Source organism: Periplaneta americana, chromosome 8 (genome assembly GCF_040183065.1).
Source record: "Periplaneta americana isolate PAMFEO1 chromosome 8, P.americana_PAMFEO1_priV1, whole genome shotgun sequence".
Taxonomy (NCBI): Eukaryota; Metazoa; Arthropoda; class Insecta; order Blattodea; family Blattidae; genus Periplaneta; species Periplaneta americana.
This window is the reverse complement of record NC_091124.1, coordinates 16,735,678-16,751,330: the sequence shown is the minus strand read 5'-3', so window position 1 is coordinate 16,751,330 and position 15,653 is coordinate 16,735,678. Positions and strand designations below refer to the sequence as shown.

The window sequence follows — 15,653 nt, the reverse complement described above, 5'->3', positions numbered from 1 at the left end:
AATGGGATGGTATCCATTGGAATACAATTCTTTTATTGAGTGATAATAATTGAGAGAGCAATATATGATATATGATATGATATGATATCTGTGGTGTTTGGTCAAAACATGATAACTGTTTTGAGATACAGGCATTTTTATTTTAACGTTTCCTATACGAATGATAATTCTAGCTTACATAAAAATATGAATGAAAATAACATAAGAATAGATGGAGATGTCATGGCTGTATCAAACGAAAAAGAAAACTGTTTTTTATATAGGTCTGCGCTTTCAGCTAAAATAGGCGATTTTTGGAGTTATCATGTTCTGATCAACACCATAGATATTATATATATATATATATATATATATATCCACCATCACTTTAATCACATACTATCCTTTTGTGTTAATATATTTAATTACCAAGTGTTTCCTGTGTACTTCCTATTCTTCTGTTTTAACTGAATTGCTATCTATTCTCTCTTATACCTAGACTCTCTCCCTTCCCTTTCTTGCTTACCTATTGAATATTGTATGTTCCTTTCCTTCATTATTTGCATTATTTATTTTTTTTTATTCTCTATTCTCAAATCCACCTACCTGTACTCTTTGTCATTCTTTCCCAGCTATTTTCTCTTACATTATTTGTCTACATTTCCATTTTCTCTATTTAACAACACTTACATCACTTATTATTTCTCTGCTATTCTCTTCTCTATTTATTTATGTACTTATTCCTTTCTCTTTGCTCCTACTCCCTAATTCTCTCTTTTATTGCTTCTTTCAGTATACTTATATCTAAGACTACTCCTACAGTTATATTACTTCTGATGCTACTCCCAACCCACAACATTAATTAACATTAATTATCCAGTTCCCTTAATTTCACTACTAATTACTCTCGTAATTATTCTCTCTTCCACTTCTCATTAACTGTGTAAGAAGTATAATATTTAAAACATGTCCAAGATGTGATACATATTCTTCTTATATACAATATTAACCGTAAAAGATACAGATATAGATTGTAATTGGAATTGTGTCTGAATGTTACAAAATATTTCTCGTCTATGTTTATGCTTTCCCTATCCATTTCCTTGATAACCAATGAAAAAAAGTCTCTCGAGACTATTGACTTCCTCCTGAACTGTTTTTTTTGTTTCACTACATGCCCATCTTTTGATTTTTTTTTTTTTCGTGAAGACATTCCCCATGGATACAGATTTCGAGTTTTGTGTCAATTGTTTATGTATTTTGATTAGTTTAGCATGTGGAATTTTTTTCTTGTCTGATTTTTCATAATCAAATAAAAATAATCGTAATATAAAATTAAACATCTGAAATGTGCACTTGTTTAACCCTTGCATCAAAACACAATGCCTATTCTTGTTCCTCATAATTTCTTAACTTACTGTACTTGCAAAATATTGTCTCCATAAGATTAAAAGTACAACACGTGGAACTTTTTACATGATGCAAGACGCAAAAGAAAAAACAAATCTTTTGAGAAATAAGGAAATAAAGATTTTCATGTATCTTACTTATGGCTTTTAGAGAATCTAGAGGTTCATTGCTGCCCTCACATAAGCCCGCCATCAGTCCCTATCCTGAGCAAGATTAATCCTGTCTCTACTATCATATCCATCATATTCCACTTCTCTCAAATCCATTTTAATATTATCCTCTCATCTACGTTTCAGCCTCCCCAAAGTCTTTTTCCCTCCGACCTCCCAACTAACACTCTATATACATTTCTGGATTCGCCCATATGTGCTACATGCCCTATCAATCTCAGATGTCTGGATTTAATGTTCCTAATTATGTCGTGAAGAATACAATGCGTGCAGTTCTGTGTTGTGTAACTTTCTTCATTCTCCTGTAACTTCATCCCTCTTAGCCCCAAATATTTCCCTAAGCACCTTATTATTTTCATGTATCTTACTTGTTCAAACTGCCCTGCTCCATATGTTGCTCCCTCAGGATAAAAGTGTGTTTGCCCGTTTACCTTCCTGCCGAAAGCTGGATGGGTGACAACCCTAGTACCCAAGGAAGTTGTTTTGTCACTTGAAAGGAAGATGAAGTGCCACCACGAAGTTCATGGTTGGATGAAAATAAAGTAATATAAAGGATCGTGAAGGATGCTAAAGAGAGAAACTTGGTACCTAATCTAGTAAAAATAAATGACATGAAAACCACAGATGCTTGTTTAACTGCTTGTAAATTAATATATTTGATATTTATTTGAAATAAAGATGACTTTATACAATAGAAATTAAAATATGTAATAACTCTACAGTAAATAAATAGAAATCTAAACTTGAGTTATCTTATGTTACAAATAGATTTAGTCTCTGATTAATAACAATAATCTTATAACTTAATCTAATTTTTAAGTACTATAAATATTGATCATATGAAATAATATATAAATTAGGAGATAACATACAGTTCTCACATGAGGTTATTTTGTCATGAAATGGAGGTATATTGAAGTAGTGGAATGGTGGAAGCAGGAGAAACGATTTTAATCTTAGTGTAAACAAAATTGACTTTCAGTTATTTACATTAATAAATTACGTATGCGTTAAATTAAAAATGAAGACTGGAGTTTTGAGAAGAAATATAAAATGTACAAACTTCCTCAAATTCCCTTTACATACCACATAAATAATTTACATACTTGTGTAAGAAATTTGCTGAAGGCACTGATATTAATTTAGCGATTAGAGAAATATTTTCGTAATATGAAATAATAATTATATTTTTCAATTGTTTTGTTTTGTGATCGTGTGCACAGAAGTTTTTCATTCTGAAGCTTAACCACGAGATGTTTGGAATTTGTAGATGTTATAAATTAAATCAGACCTTTGGCAAAAGGATTTATGTTAAGGACTTAATATAAACTGTATGCTGTTAAATTTATATTTTTTACAGATGATTGAAAGGTACTTAGTTAATATTAAACATTTAATTAGGCCAAATTTACGTATGTTGACATGAGATCAGTGTAGAAAGAGGGATTCTAAAGCATTTGAATCCGTCTTTGCCTATGATGATGCTTATTATTTGACTACATCTTCTATAAATAAGGGAAAATTAATAAAAAAAAACATCAGAATTAATTCGTAGTTATGTCTTTTCCTCACTCTTATCTTTTTTAATATGTATATTATCTTCAAATTCAAAATTTGATACGTTCATGGGTTGGTGTATGTATAGGACAAGGCAACCACCATCACAATACTTTCTCTATACTATCATATATGAGAAAGTAAACTGTATAATTATGGTTGTTCATGACAACGTATATTTTATTAATGAAATAAAATGGTGTTCATAGCATAGAGTCGGGAAATGTACTTTATAGAGAAAAATTATTTAATCAATTTGTACATTTTACTTCAACTTTTCCTGACACAGATAAAGCTAATGTTAGTAATACAAATATCAAATTTATCCGCAGTCATGAGTATGCTATCTTTTTAAGAGGTGTGGTGAGTGTGGTTCTTCGCTAGAAAATAATCTCAGTAAAATTTATTTCATTATGTTATTCAATTATAATTTTTTGTGCCAATGTAATCATTCTTACATATTTCAACGTACAGAGGATTTCTTATTTAAGGCTAACTGCTAGTTTTGTATCTAATGATTACATGCATATTTTTGTATCACCTAAAATTATGTTGGACCTGAAATTCATACTAATTTTTGTATTTCATTAGCGTTGAGGTAGAAATAAAATCATGTTTCAATTCTGAAGGAAGTTCCTATTATTTTAATATCAATAACTTTATTGTCGTTTGCTAATTTTTATCAATGCAATATGTATATAATTTTTAAAAAATTTCATTTGATTTTTGGCTCAGTGTAATGGTCTGTGATTAGTAGCTCTCTTTATGTTTTTTTCTGATCGTAGAAATATTAGGTGTTACCCTTATTTAAGAAAAAACTCTGTAGACTTTCCTTATAATGTTTCTTATGGCAAAATAAACTATATTTATTAAATATCTTATCGTACTTCATTAATAATTGTATCGCAAAAAGTGTTAACAGTATAGTCTAAACTACTGATAAATTTAATTGCGACACACAAAGAAGTAAATTCATTTTTATTTTTTTTATGTATCTTCCTTCAAAAAATTTCAAATTTTAAACTGTGACCTATATTAAATTTAAATTTTTACGTCTTTATCAGTAGCAATAAACTCTTACATAGTTTGTTTCCTGACTTTAATTTGGTCGTCTTTTGTTTAGTGAAAAATTAACATTTCAGAAATGAATACAAATGTCTGCCACTTACACAGTCACAGGGATTTATTTGAAAGAATCTGATCTACATGTTTTTGCTAAAAAGTTGTTTCTAAAACATATTTAACATATACATTACATTGATATGAGTGCTAAAAGGGACATTTCACTCCATACATTCATGGACACACTAAATAAACTACTTACATTTGTGGTATGCAAGTTAAAGCTTGGTTTTTTAATTAGGAAAGTAGGATACTACCATAGTATTTGATGAATTGGATTCCATTTAAAGCATTTTACAGCATATATAATAATGATCCAAAATTAAAATTAGAAAAAATTGATCTTAGTATGTATTAGTGATGTTTTATAAAGATAGCAAAAAAATTTAAGAATAAATGACGAGAAAAAACCTGGTGAGGGAAGTTTATGTGGCTTAGAATGAGCAGGGAGAACAAAAAAACAGTTTCTAATTATGTGTACTAGGGTTCCATAGTTTCATGCAAAGACAGAGATAGCCAAACAATAAGTATATCAACATTCAAAAGAGCTACACCTAGTCTATTAGTACTTACACAAACTTCTGCCTACTGACAGTCATATTATAATGTAGGGAAGACTTTAAATGATCAGTCATGCATTTTATGGTTGCATTCACAACATGATATGATCTCTTGTGACAGCTAAGCAGCTTTAAATATTTGTAATAACTTTCATTTCTAAAGGTGTAAGTTTAAAGTTACTATATGCCTTAAAATAAGTATTTCCTATGCTATTCGACTAGTACCGTAATTCGTTTCTCCCTGTCCATTCTAGCTCAGTCATAAAATATTTAAAAATAGTTAAACTGAATGTTATGTTACTGGTACTTTTTCTTTATTTTTGTTTCTAAATAATATCTTTTCCTTGTTTTCACATTTTGACGTCAGTGCTTATTGAAGTAATTAGAGGTTAAGTGAGAAATAAGAGATCAGAATTTAATGATTCTGAATGTTAATTATTCATATTTGATTTGGAAAATCTGATTTTTAATGTTTTTCTCAATTGATTACTGCTTTATATTGCCAACCGATGGGATTTGTATACTGAACATATTCCAGTTCAGCACAGAATTATTCTATATATATCTGCTCGACATTTTGTACAAAATATACGTTGCAAAGCAGGATGTTCATCACAGTAATCAGGAGTTTACATGTGTTGAGAAAATAATAATCTGTTTTTAGTACACAGGCCTTCGGATTTCAAACAAAGATTAACTCGCAATGTGACCAAAGATGTTAAGGCGAGTATAAATAACAGCGAGAGAAAAAAATCTGTTTCGTAAGGCATTACCGTTCTATGAATGGATAGAAGAAGAATGAATGAATGGATGGATGGAGAAATTTATTTTATACGATATTTTTTGTAACAGTACACTAATTTTCCTTCAATTAATAGTTACCTCTTGTAATGTAATAGTGCTTTTTTCTGTAGAAACCATTATTTTATCCATTTGATACTAATTATTTCACATACCATAGGTTTTAAATGTAAGTCCACCTGCCTTTTAGTTCAGGTTGCAATGCAGCCTATCGATTTATTATTCTTGCTCTAGTGTATTTCAGCTAAATAATTCCAAAATCTCTATGCTGTGTGGACTATAACTGCTTTAAGACAATGATGGAAGGCTGCATTTCTATATTGATTCTATTGTAATGTCCCCATATACATAATTATATCATCCCCTTTTTGTAGTTGAAAAAAATGTCGGACCATTTTCATCACATCATAGATAATTTGTATCTTTGGAAATAGAATACCATATTGACTCTAACTTTCTTCCAAAGTTCTACAATTTGTGTTGATTTTATTCAGATTTCAACTTTTACCTCATTTTCATTTTCTCATTTTGTAATATTACTATTTAATAATTAAGAACACCCTCCCAGGTTTTTCCTTTTAATAACTGATCGTCAATATAGATAGTACGGCATAGAAAGCCATCTTGTACACTTAAACAAAATGACTTCCTGTTTCATACGAACAAGATAGCTATCAGAAACAATAATAATACCTCTTTTAACTTCTTAAGAAACGAATATGTGTGACTGTTAATATGGTAGTGTCTTTTGTGGTCTCTATTTTTAAGTTTAGGATTAGTTTTAGGATAGAGGGATCTGGTATATGCTTGTTAAGAGGATTGAAAAGATTTTAATGTTTTAATTTATCCCACTAAAGCAGTTTATTTTTTAATAATAAACTAATACTTAATTTAAAATATATAACAATATATTCACAATAAGGGGCTGAGCCTGCAGCCGTATTCTCCAAAAAAGCGAACATATTCAACCTGCACATTCTACAAGAAGTTGATGGATTGTAACTCAGAACACAAAATAAATTGAAGACAGTTTTAGAAAAGAAGTCACAAATTACTTAACTAGCAAAATACCACATCCACTATTTTTATTGTTTTTGTCCCTCTGGTTTACCATAATCCAAGGTATATAAATTTAAGTTATTAAAATATAACTAATTTTAATTTTTAAATTTTTATATATAATCTATAATACATTTGATAGGAATGATGCGTAGTAATTTTACATTATGTTGAATGCCATTCTTCTTTGATTGAACCTGAAGTAGTGGCGTCACTCGGAGTATTTGGGGTTGATACAAACGAAGTCCACACCAATGAAGGAAGAAAATTATAGAAGCAGGTTTAGTTGTCTGAGCTGTTAGATAGATGGAAAACATCCAGGACACAGACTCCACACACCTCCCTCAATTTCTGAAACGGAAGAAATTGCCAAGTTAAAAGGGCATGAACTCTCACTATAGCGTAAGTGTATACTGTATATTGTGACCATCATTCAAGTAATGGCCACTTTATAATACAGATGACATAAATATATTCTGAATAATTTCGAGGGAAAAATTGTTCCGGAGCCGGGTATCGAACCCGGGACCTTTGGTTTAACGTACCAACGCTCTACCACTGAGCTACCCGGGAACTCTAACCGACACAGATCCAATTTTTCCCTCTATATCCACAGACCTCAAAGTGGGCTGACAACCATCAAGCAACCAACATTTGAGTGCACACTAACTCCGTGTGACTTAAATTGTGGTTTGTGGTTGTGGTGTCACACGGAGTCAGTGCGCACTCGAAGTTGGTTGCTTGACGGTTGTCAGCCCACTTTGAGGTCTGTGGATATAGAGGGAAAAATTGGATTGGTGTCGGTTAGAGTTCCCGGGTAGCTCAGTGGTAGAGCGTTGGTACGTTAAACCAAAGGTCCCGGGTTCGATACCTGGCTCCGGAACAATTTTTCCCTCGAAAGTATTCAAATCAACTTTACAGGGAGTTATACCTGAAATCTTGATTTGCATAATACACGTCACTGTTCGTTAACAGAAAACCACAATTTAAGTCACACGGAGTCAGTGTGCACTCGAAGTTGGTTGCTTGACGGTTGTCAGCCCACTTTGAGGTCTGTGGATATAGAGGGAAAAATTGGATCGGTGTCGGTTAGAGTTCCCGGGTAGCTCAGTGGTAGAGCGTTGGTACGTTAAACCAAAGGTCCTGGGTTTGATACCCGGCTCCGGAACAATTTTTCCCTCGAAATTATTCAAATCAACTTTACAGGGAGTTATACCTGAAATCTTGATTTGCATAAATATATTCTGTTGCTCATGCTGTGGAACAGATGCATTATAGGACCCACCCGAGTATTCCATAGTATCGATTATATATTGTATATTTAATTTGTAGGTTTTCTTTTAAATTCGGGATATTGATTTTCTGTTTTAATTCTTGAACAATGGATATGAAACTTTTTTGAGTTTTCAATCTACAGAGAGGACTGTATGAATGCCAATTGTTTCCTGGTAATCTAATAAGTTTTTCATATTGAATCAGTGCTTTTTCTTCTATTGTCATTTTAACTCTATTAAATATGGAATATAATCTAAATTTAACAGAATAAATACTGAAATCAGAAGTAAACACTGAAATACTAAAACAATTGTCTTTAGAGACAATTAATATTAGATACCCTCCACAAAACTGGCTTCATTTATACACTGATGGATCCTTGATCTCCAGAGAACAAGGTGCCGGTGCAGGTGTTACGTGCTGTCTCTTCTCACTTTATAGATCTCTTGGGTATGGAACAACAAGTTTTGATGGAGAAATCATTGCAATAAGTGAAAGTCTCAGGAATCTTCTATGCCACATCAGTAAATTTAAAAATGCAGTTATATTGTCAGACTCCAAAGCAGCTATTCTATCAATAGTCTCTAAACACACACCTTCATCTCAAACAGCAGAAATAACTAAAATGCTCTCTCAATTAATATCACTCAATAAAAGAATTATATTCCAATGGATACCATCCCATTGTGGAATCCTGGGAAACGAGAATGCGGATGCTTTAGCAAAGAAGGGCAGCACTGCTACTTACAGACCTGTTACTAAATCTACATATTACTCTGTGAAAAGATTTATTAAATCTACATACTTAGACTTCAACAAACAAAATTTGATAACACAATCCCATGGGAAAAAATGGAACTCTCTGCATCAAAATCCACAGTTAATTCCCGATTTACCACGAAAATCGTCTGTAGCTGCATTTAGATTGGGAACAGGCCATGATTGTTTGGCCGAACACCTGCATAGAATTGGAATATATCAGTCCCCTAACTGTCCATTGTGCAACTCAAACCAAGAAATGGATTCGGAACATCTCAAAATCTGTGCTTCGGTGGCTGGTCATGATAATATCTTTGAAAAATATTGGAGTGCAAGAGGTCAAATGACTTCATTGTCAAATGCCTGGCATTAGAAAACAACAACATATTTTCGATTATTGTATCAAGTATGCCATCTTAACAATACTAAATACATAGTACTATAAACATGTAACCCAGATTATCCTGACCTCCTTCCAGAAGGACGGAATGCTGGGCCTAAGAAATAGTTCAGGAACATCTGGGATAATTTAATAAAATCAATAATAATGATATTAAGCTCATATTAGTCACCTTTGTTACACAATATATTAAATTTTATTCAAAATAAGTTAAAGAAACTAACCAAAGCTAACTTAAAACACAGTAACATTAAACTTTCGAACAATACAACATTGGTATTAATACAACCATGAAATTAGTTCATATTAGTCATCTTTATAATATATTATAAAATACTAATTCTCCATTTATACTGCATTTTTGATCCAGGGAAAATACTAGTTTTTCACAAAACCACATTTTTACTAGTATTTTCCCTGGACCAAAGAATTAAAAACAAAATTGGTGTAAAATTAGCATTTTACCATGGACTTCACTGGAGATGTTCCGTTTCATCTTCTCCGTTATCCGAGTGATTTCACAAAGTGCTGCGATACGGCATTCCTGTGTCTATCATTTAATACCTTGTAATTTCCAATGACATCTCCACAGAAGTTCATCTCGTTTACTTTTAAATTTCTTCAGTCTCATCCCAGGATTACATGCTAAGCAAAACATTTCACTCCTAAGTAAACCACATTCACATTAAAAAAACCATAAACATAGTCTACATGTCTTTATTCATGGATCAAGCAACTAAAATGTTTACAACTTATTTATAATTCCATAATTTCCATTTCGAGGCCTACATTTTAAATCAAGAGGGAAAATTCGATCCACTTCTTTTTTATATTTAACTATAGCATTCGAAATTGCCGCCATGATTATGATCAAACTAATTTACAACAATATTGATTGGTTGGCAACATAATGAAAACAATATATATCGATCATTTAATTGATCGAAACGCTACTTCCGTTGACCTTTTTTTTTGTGGCTTTGAATATTTTTATATTTAGGGTGGGTCCTATAATGCATCTGTTCCTATGCTGTTAAGCAGCTTGTATGATATCTCTTTAAATTTACATTATTAACAAAAATTATATAAAATTCCCCTTCTTTCATATGGCACAGAAAACTGTAACAGAGCACAGCATACTACAGACGTTTTATAAAACTTGCATTTGATTTCTTTTTTTGTTATTAAACAATTTTATATTTGTATTTATATCCTGTCTGACTCCAAAGCTGCAATCCAGTCCATTAGCTCAACTACATCCCCTAAAATGGAAAAAATAAAAGAAATTCATTGCATGGTAAAACAAATTCAAATGCTAAATAAAAAAGTGGTCTTCCAATGGATCCCGGCCCACTGCAGACTGAACGGTAACGAGAAAGCAGATATGTTAGCAAAGAAAGGAACTTATATCAACTTAAAAACAAATTTCAAGTTCCTATATGAATCAATAAAGTGAGTCATAAAAAGAATAAATTACAGCGAACAGGCAAAACATCAAAATTCAAAATGGAAAGAATCATTCAAAGATCCAAAACTAATTCCTGATCTACCTCGAAAATCTGCCGTGGCCATGTTTAGACTGATTACTGGTCATGATTGCCTCAGTAAACACCTCCATCGTATTGGAGTACTGAATTCACCTAAATGCTTACTGTGCACCAGAGAAGAGGACATGGAGATGGAGCACCTGACTAATTGTAAAACTCTTAGGACATTTGTGGACCTTCCATCAAAATATTGGGAAGCAAGAAGGATGATGACTTCATTGTTAAATCCAGAGCATTAGATACACACACATATTTGTATTTTAATGTCAACAACCGCAATACAAGTTATGATGTGCCTTCCTATTTCTGATAATTTTTATATAATTGCATTATATTTTAATTTATTTATAGTAGAGCCAAAACCTAATTTTATTATAGGCCTACATCTTGATTACACAACTTTTAACACTATATTTCTGGTTGGGACAAATAATCTGGTTGAAGTTTTTTTTTCGGGTTTTCTCCCAATCCATTAAGAGCAAATACTGGATAACTTCAGGCGCTGGGGTAACGGTTAGCGCGTCTGGCCGCAAAACCAGATGGTCCGGGTTTGAGTCCCGGTCGGGGCAAGTTACCTGGTTGAGGGTTTTTCCGGTGTTTTCCCTCAACCCAATATGAGCAAATGCTGGGTAACTTTCGGTGCTGGACCCCAGACTCATTTCACCGGCATTATCACCATCTCATTCAGACGCTACATAACCTAAAATGTTGATAAAGCGTCGTAAAATAACCTACTACTTAAGGCACTGGATCCTGGACTCATTTTGCTGAAATTATCACCATCATCTCACTAGATAATCATAAACCTATTAATAAATGGGAGAGCAAAAAGCTCAAATTAGAAGGTAGACGTCTAGGCCTACCGATACTGTTGTTGCAATACCAATTTCATAATCTTGTTTCTTCAAAGATATTAATTTTATGATATTATGACTTTTTTCCTTCTTTTTATGAATACTATGACGTCTCAAAATATTAGACACTTTTTTCTTAATACCTTGTATGTATGTTACATTTCGCCGCTCATATTATTTTGATTTCTGTGATTATAAATGAACAATTTAAAATAAATGCTTGCCGATTGTATTGTGATGGCATTTTAGTAATTTACTTCCATAAAAATAATTTATTACGTCACATAGAGATTCGTGTAAAAATTAATTTCTCTACGAGACGAATTATGTATAATTAAGTAAAATATGTAGGGCCTATAATGTAATTTAAGCAAACAACCTGGTCACAGCAATGGACAACATAAGATGATAAAATGGAGTTATATCACAGTCTAGTATGTACAGTCGCAAAGCTCAATACGTAGTAAATATGCAAACATTAGATAATTGCTCACCACTAGGATCGCTAATATCGCCTCATTACAGGCAATGCAAAATAGTACCGTCACAATCTATTGTTTCTAGCACCCTCAAAACTCAACCTTCGTGACTGTATAGTATAGTAAACTGTGGTTAAATAATCTCTGCTCAAGGGGGTTACATTTTTGCTATCTGGAACAAAACACAGAAATTCATGGCTTTTCTGTATTGTTTTGCTGAAGATCTGTAGCTTTATAATTTAATATTTGTTCACATTATATGCTGTGACATTTTTCATATTGCTAAACTGCTTTATAATATTTAGTGAGTACTTATAAAAACAATTCTATTCTATAGCTTGTATTAACTAACAAATGACAGCAGCAGCAGACGACGAAACTGGTTTCCTGCTACATATCTCCAGTATCTGTAACTCAGTGTCCAATAAAATTAGATTATAAATCACATGACTTTTTCAGCATGTGTAACTGCCAATAACGTTCGATTGTTTGTTAGTAGAGATGTAGTGATCCGCGTGGGATGATCTGTGAGTATTATCAAAAGACTGGAGATTAATAATCTAACCGCGAATTGTACATTAATAAACGGTGGGGACGAAAGAAACAGAATTTTTTACTTCAAGAACATTCTTATACTACCAAAGGAATCGTAGAAAAAAGTACAGTGCAGTGTAGTGAAATATATTTTGTATATAATTAATATAATTTTAAACTTTTTGCAGACGTGACTTGATACTATATCGGTGGTGTAATAGACTGTGACTATGTGTGGTTTATGTAAATATTGCTGACATTGGCTTAATACTTCGGGGTATGTTGCGTAATATCGGCGAAGGAGTTAACCTCCACCATTCTGTGTGTAACAGGACTGTAACCATGGAAACGAACTTCATCTCAGAACTCAACTGTAACCGGAAACAGTGTCCACAATAGGTAATGTACTGATTCGTACTATATTAATGCAGAGCTTAACTTGTTGATTCCAGCCTCTGTTTTGTTTTGCCTGCATTTTTGTTATCTTTGTGCTAGATACAACAGGTAAACAAGACACAGCTTAACGAAGTCTGCGGTGTTTGACCAATATCACTGCTGAACAAGAAGATTTCGTAGCTAAAAACTTCAAAATCTAACTTACTGTAAATAAAATATAATGTAACATAGGCTAGTCTATCCCAATGGTATGCATTATGTAGATTGTTACTGGAAATGTTTAATGAAATGCAAAATTCGTTAACTGAGTATAGTAAATTGGCTATGGCATGGGTGGGAGCATTAGGGGTAGCAGGGGAGGGAAATGGGGAGAGGGGAACATGCAGATGCAGTAACAAACCAAGTTATCTCAGCAAGTGGCGGATTTGCGAATTAGAACCTTCAATCATGTTTCAGTGTCGCGTGCTATAGAAAACCCGTCTTTCTGTACGACCGAATAGTGTTATATATTTTTATCCATGACCATAACGAAAAACATGCCTTTACTAAATACTTTTGCGTTTGTAAAGTAGGCTTTTATTCAACATTACTTTATTTCACTAGTGAGATAAAGACTTTACCTCACAGTTTGAACTTTATCTCACAGTTCATTAGTATTTTCCTAGTACCCGGGTACACACATATACTTTTCCATTGAACTATTACTCAAGAAGTTAATATATTAGTTACTAGATGTCACTACCTCTACTTCTTTATTATCATTTCTTAAATATACATACACTCAATCTCCTTCTCTTTTCTCTATCTGCTTCGTCGTAATTTGTACATTGCATCCATATCTAATACGCATCTTTTTAAAATTTTGTAATAATTTACCTTTTGGGATGAGAGGAGACTTGAACCTGCGAAGTTGGGTTTATAGGATTTTAAAACAACACGCGTTAGCCCCTCTTAAGTTTACAGAAGTAAAATGTGAAATTATTTTAATCACATTAGTTCCGTGAACACTTCTAAATAATCCCTGAACTTCAAAAAGACGAAAATACACGTTTAAAGTGAAAAAATATATATTAAAATTATGTAATTAATTATAATTTGTTATTTATCCAGCGCCTTAGATACCATTCTTTACTAATCATGGCCTCCTACATCATGACCTACCTAGTAACGTATTGATTCTAAAATCCATGCCATGGTATGTGATTACATGAGGACATATTTTCAACATATTTTCTTTTATAAAACAGAATTTTTCGTTATGGTCATGGATAAAATTACGTATGGTACTTGTGAGCGTGATCTTTATTGCACTTACCTCACAAGTACCAAAAATAACTATTATTTTACACGAATGCGCGTAAGGCCAGTGCTGTCATGGTAATTTTTCTCTTGGCCATACGCCCTACCCCTTGTTTTCTCCCTTGAAATACATTTTACTCTCCTCTATCTCTCCGACTGTTATTTAATGATTTTTTAATATCAAAGAAGAAATAAAGAAATTGTTTTGCGTTACATTTTAATTGTACAAGAAGCTTGATTTAAAGAATACACCACGTAGCCCCACCGTAGATGCACACTTGTCTCAATGAATCTTGGAGTATTTGCAGCACTTCTTGTTTTTCAACCATTGTTTTATATAATTCTGGATTCCAGAGCTGCAGAGGTGGACAATTTTTTTTTATGAACATCAAAATACGTTAGGAACAGCAAGAGGTGATCTAAGATCTGTACAGATCTGCGCGTACAAAACTTAGAAACCCATATGCCGTGTGGCTCCATACAGACAAAATTTTCTTTTCCCCATACAATTAATTTAAAAAAGTTGGGTCTATATGACTATAGGATATCGGTAGTGTGTTTATGAGAATATTTATGTTGGCTAGATTGGAGAATGGGGTGATGTCATGTGGTTGACGTATGTGAGAAGGTTTGTGGGTTAGTTGAGGTGATATCTCAGTGACATGAGGTCAACTTATGTGAAAAGGTTAGTGGGTTAGTTGAGGTGATATCTCAGTTTTATTTACTCGTGTTGGTTTACGTCGGCCATGTTGTGACGTCAGAATCGTTTGTCAAACTTGACGAAAATTAAGCGATATCCTATAATAAAAGAATCCCGCGGAAAAGTCGCAGTTGAGATTTTTCTCGGAGTTCTCCCGTATCCCCATATTACATTATTCCGTCAACATTTCTCCATTCTATAACATTTCCCTAACGCCGGCTGTCGACGTATGGAGGAACGTGGGGTTACCTACTAGGAATCTGGGTATGCAGCGAACCTTAGTATGGTCAGCCGTTCTGGGTTTGGGAATGCGTCTAGTTCGAGAGTCGGCGCAATAGATCTAATAAGATCGCGGTGGTGGATCGTAGTGCTCCCTCCATTAAATTCAATTCAAGGTTGGTACGGTATTCTAACTTCACTGGTCTGGCAACCCTGTCTGTGCCTCAGTCAGTAGCGGCTGGTGGTCAAAACAATGAGTGTGCTACAATCTCTATATCGGCCTACTGTAGAGGCATACACTTATGTATTTATCTTAATTTGGAGTCTCGTCTAGTGATGAAATATGAAGTCCATACGTTCTTTCGTACTGCAGAACTTGTCATTTGGTGTTAAACCCCTCCATCTTGGACATCATACACTTTTGTATTGACAGTATTGCAAGAGCAGTGAGACGATCCTGGGACATAGTGTTCCTTAAAAACGTTTTTATGCGCTTCAAGGAAGAAAAATATATTTCTGGCTCAGCAGTGGTC

The 15,653-nt window shown here is 33.1% G+C and overlaps 1 protein-coding gene across 2 annotated transcripts in view; it reads right to left on the bottom strand.

Annotated features, from left to right (window-relative positions):
- Positions 1-2,186: 2,186 nt before the first annotated feature.
- The window catches only part of Dh44 (diuretic hormone 44), a 53,942-nt gene continuing 40,475 nt past the window's right edge, over positions 2,187-15,653 (bottom strand). For both annotated transcript variants that reach the window (XR_011333363.1, XM_069832473.1), the window contains exon 4: positions 2,187-7,009. The gene's annotated coding sequence lies outside the window, so the exon portion shown is untranslated. The remainder of the gene's footprint in view (positions 7,010-15,653) is intronic.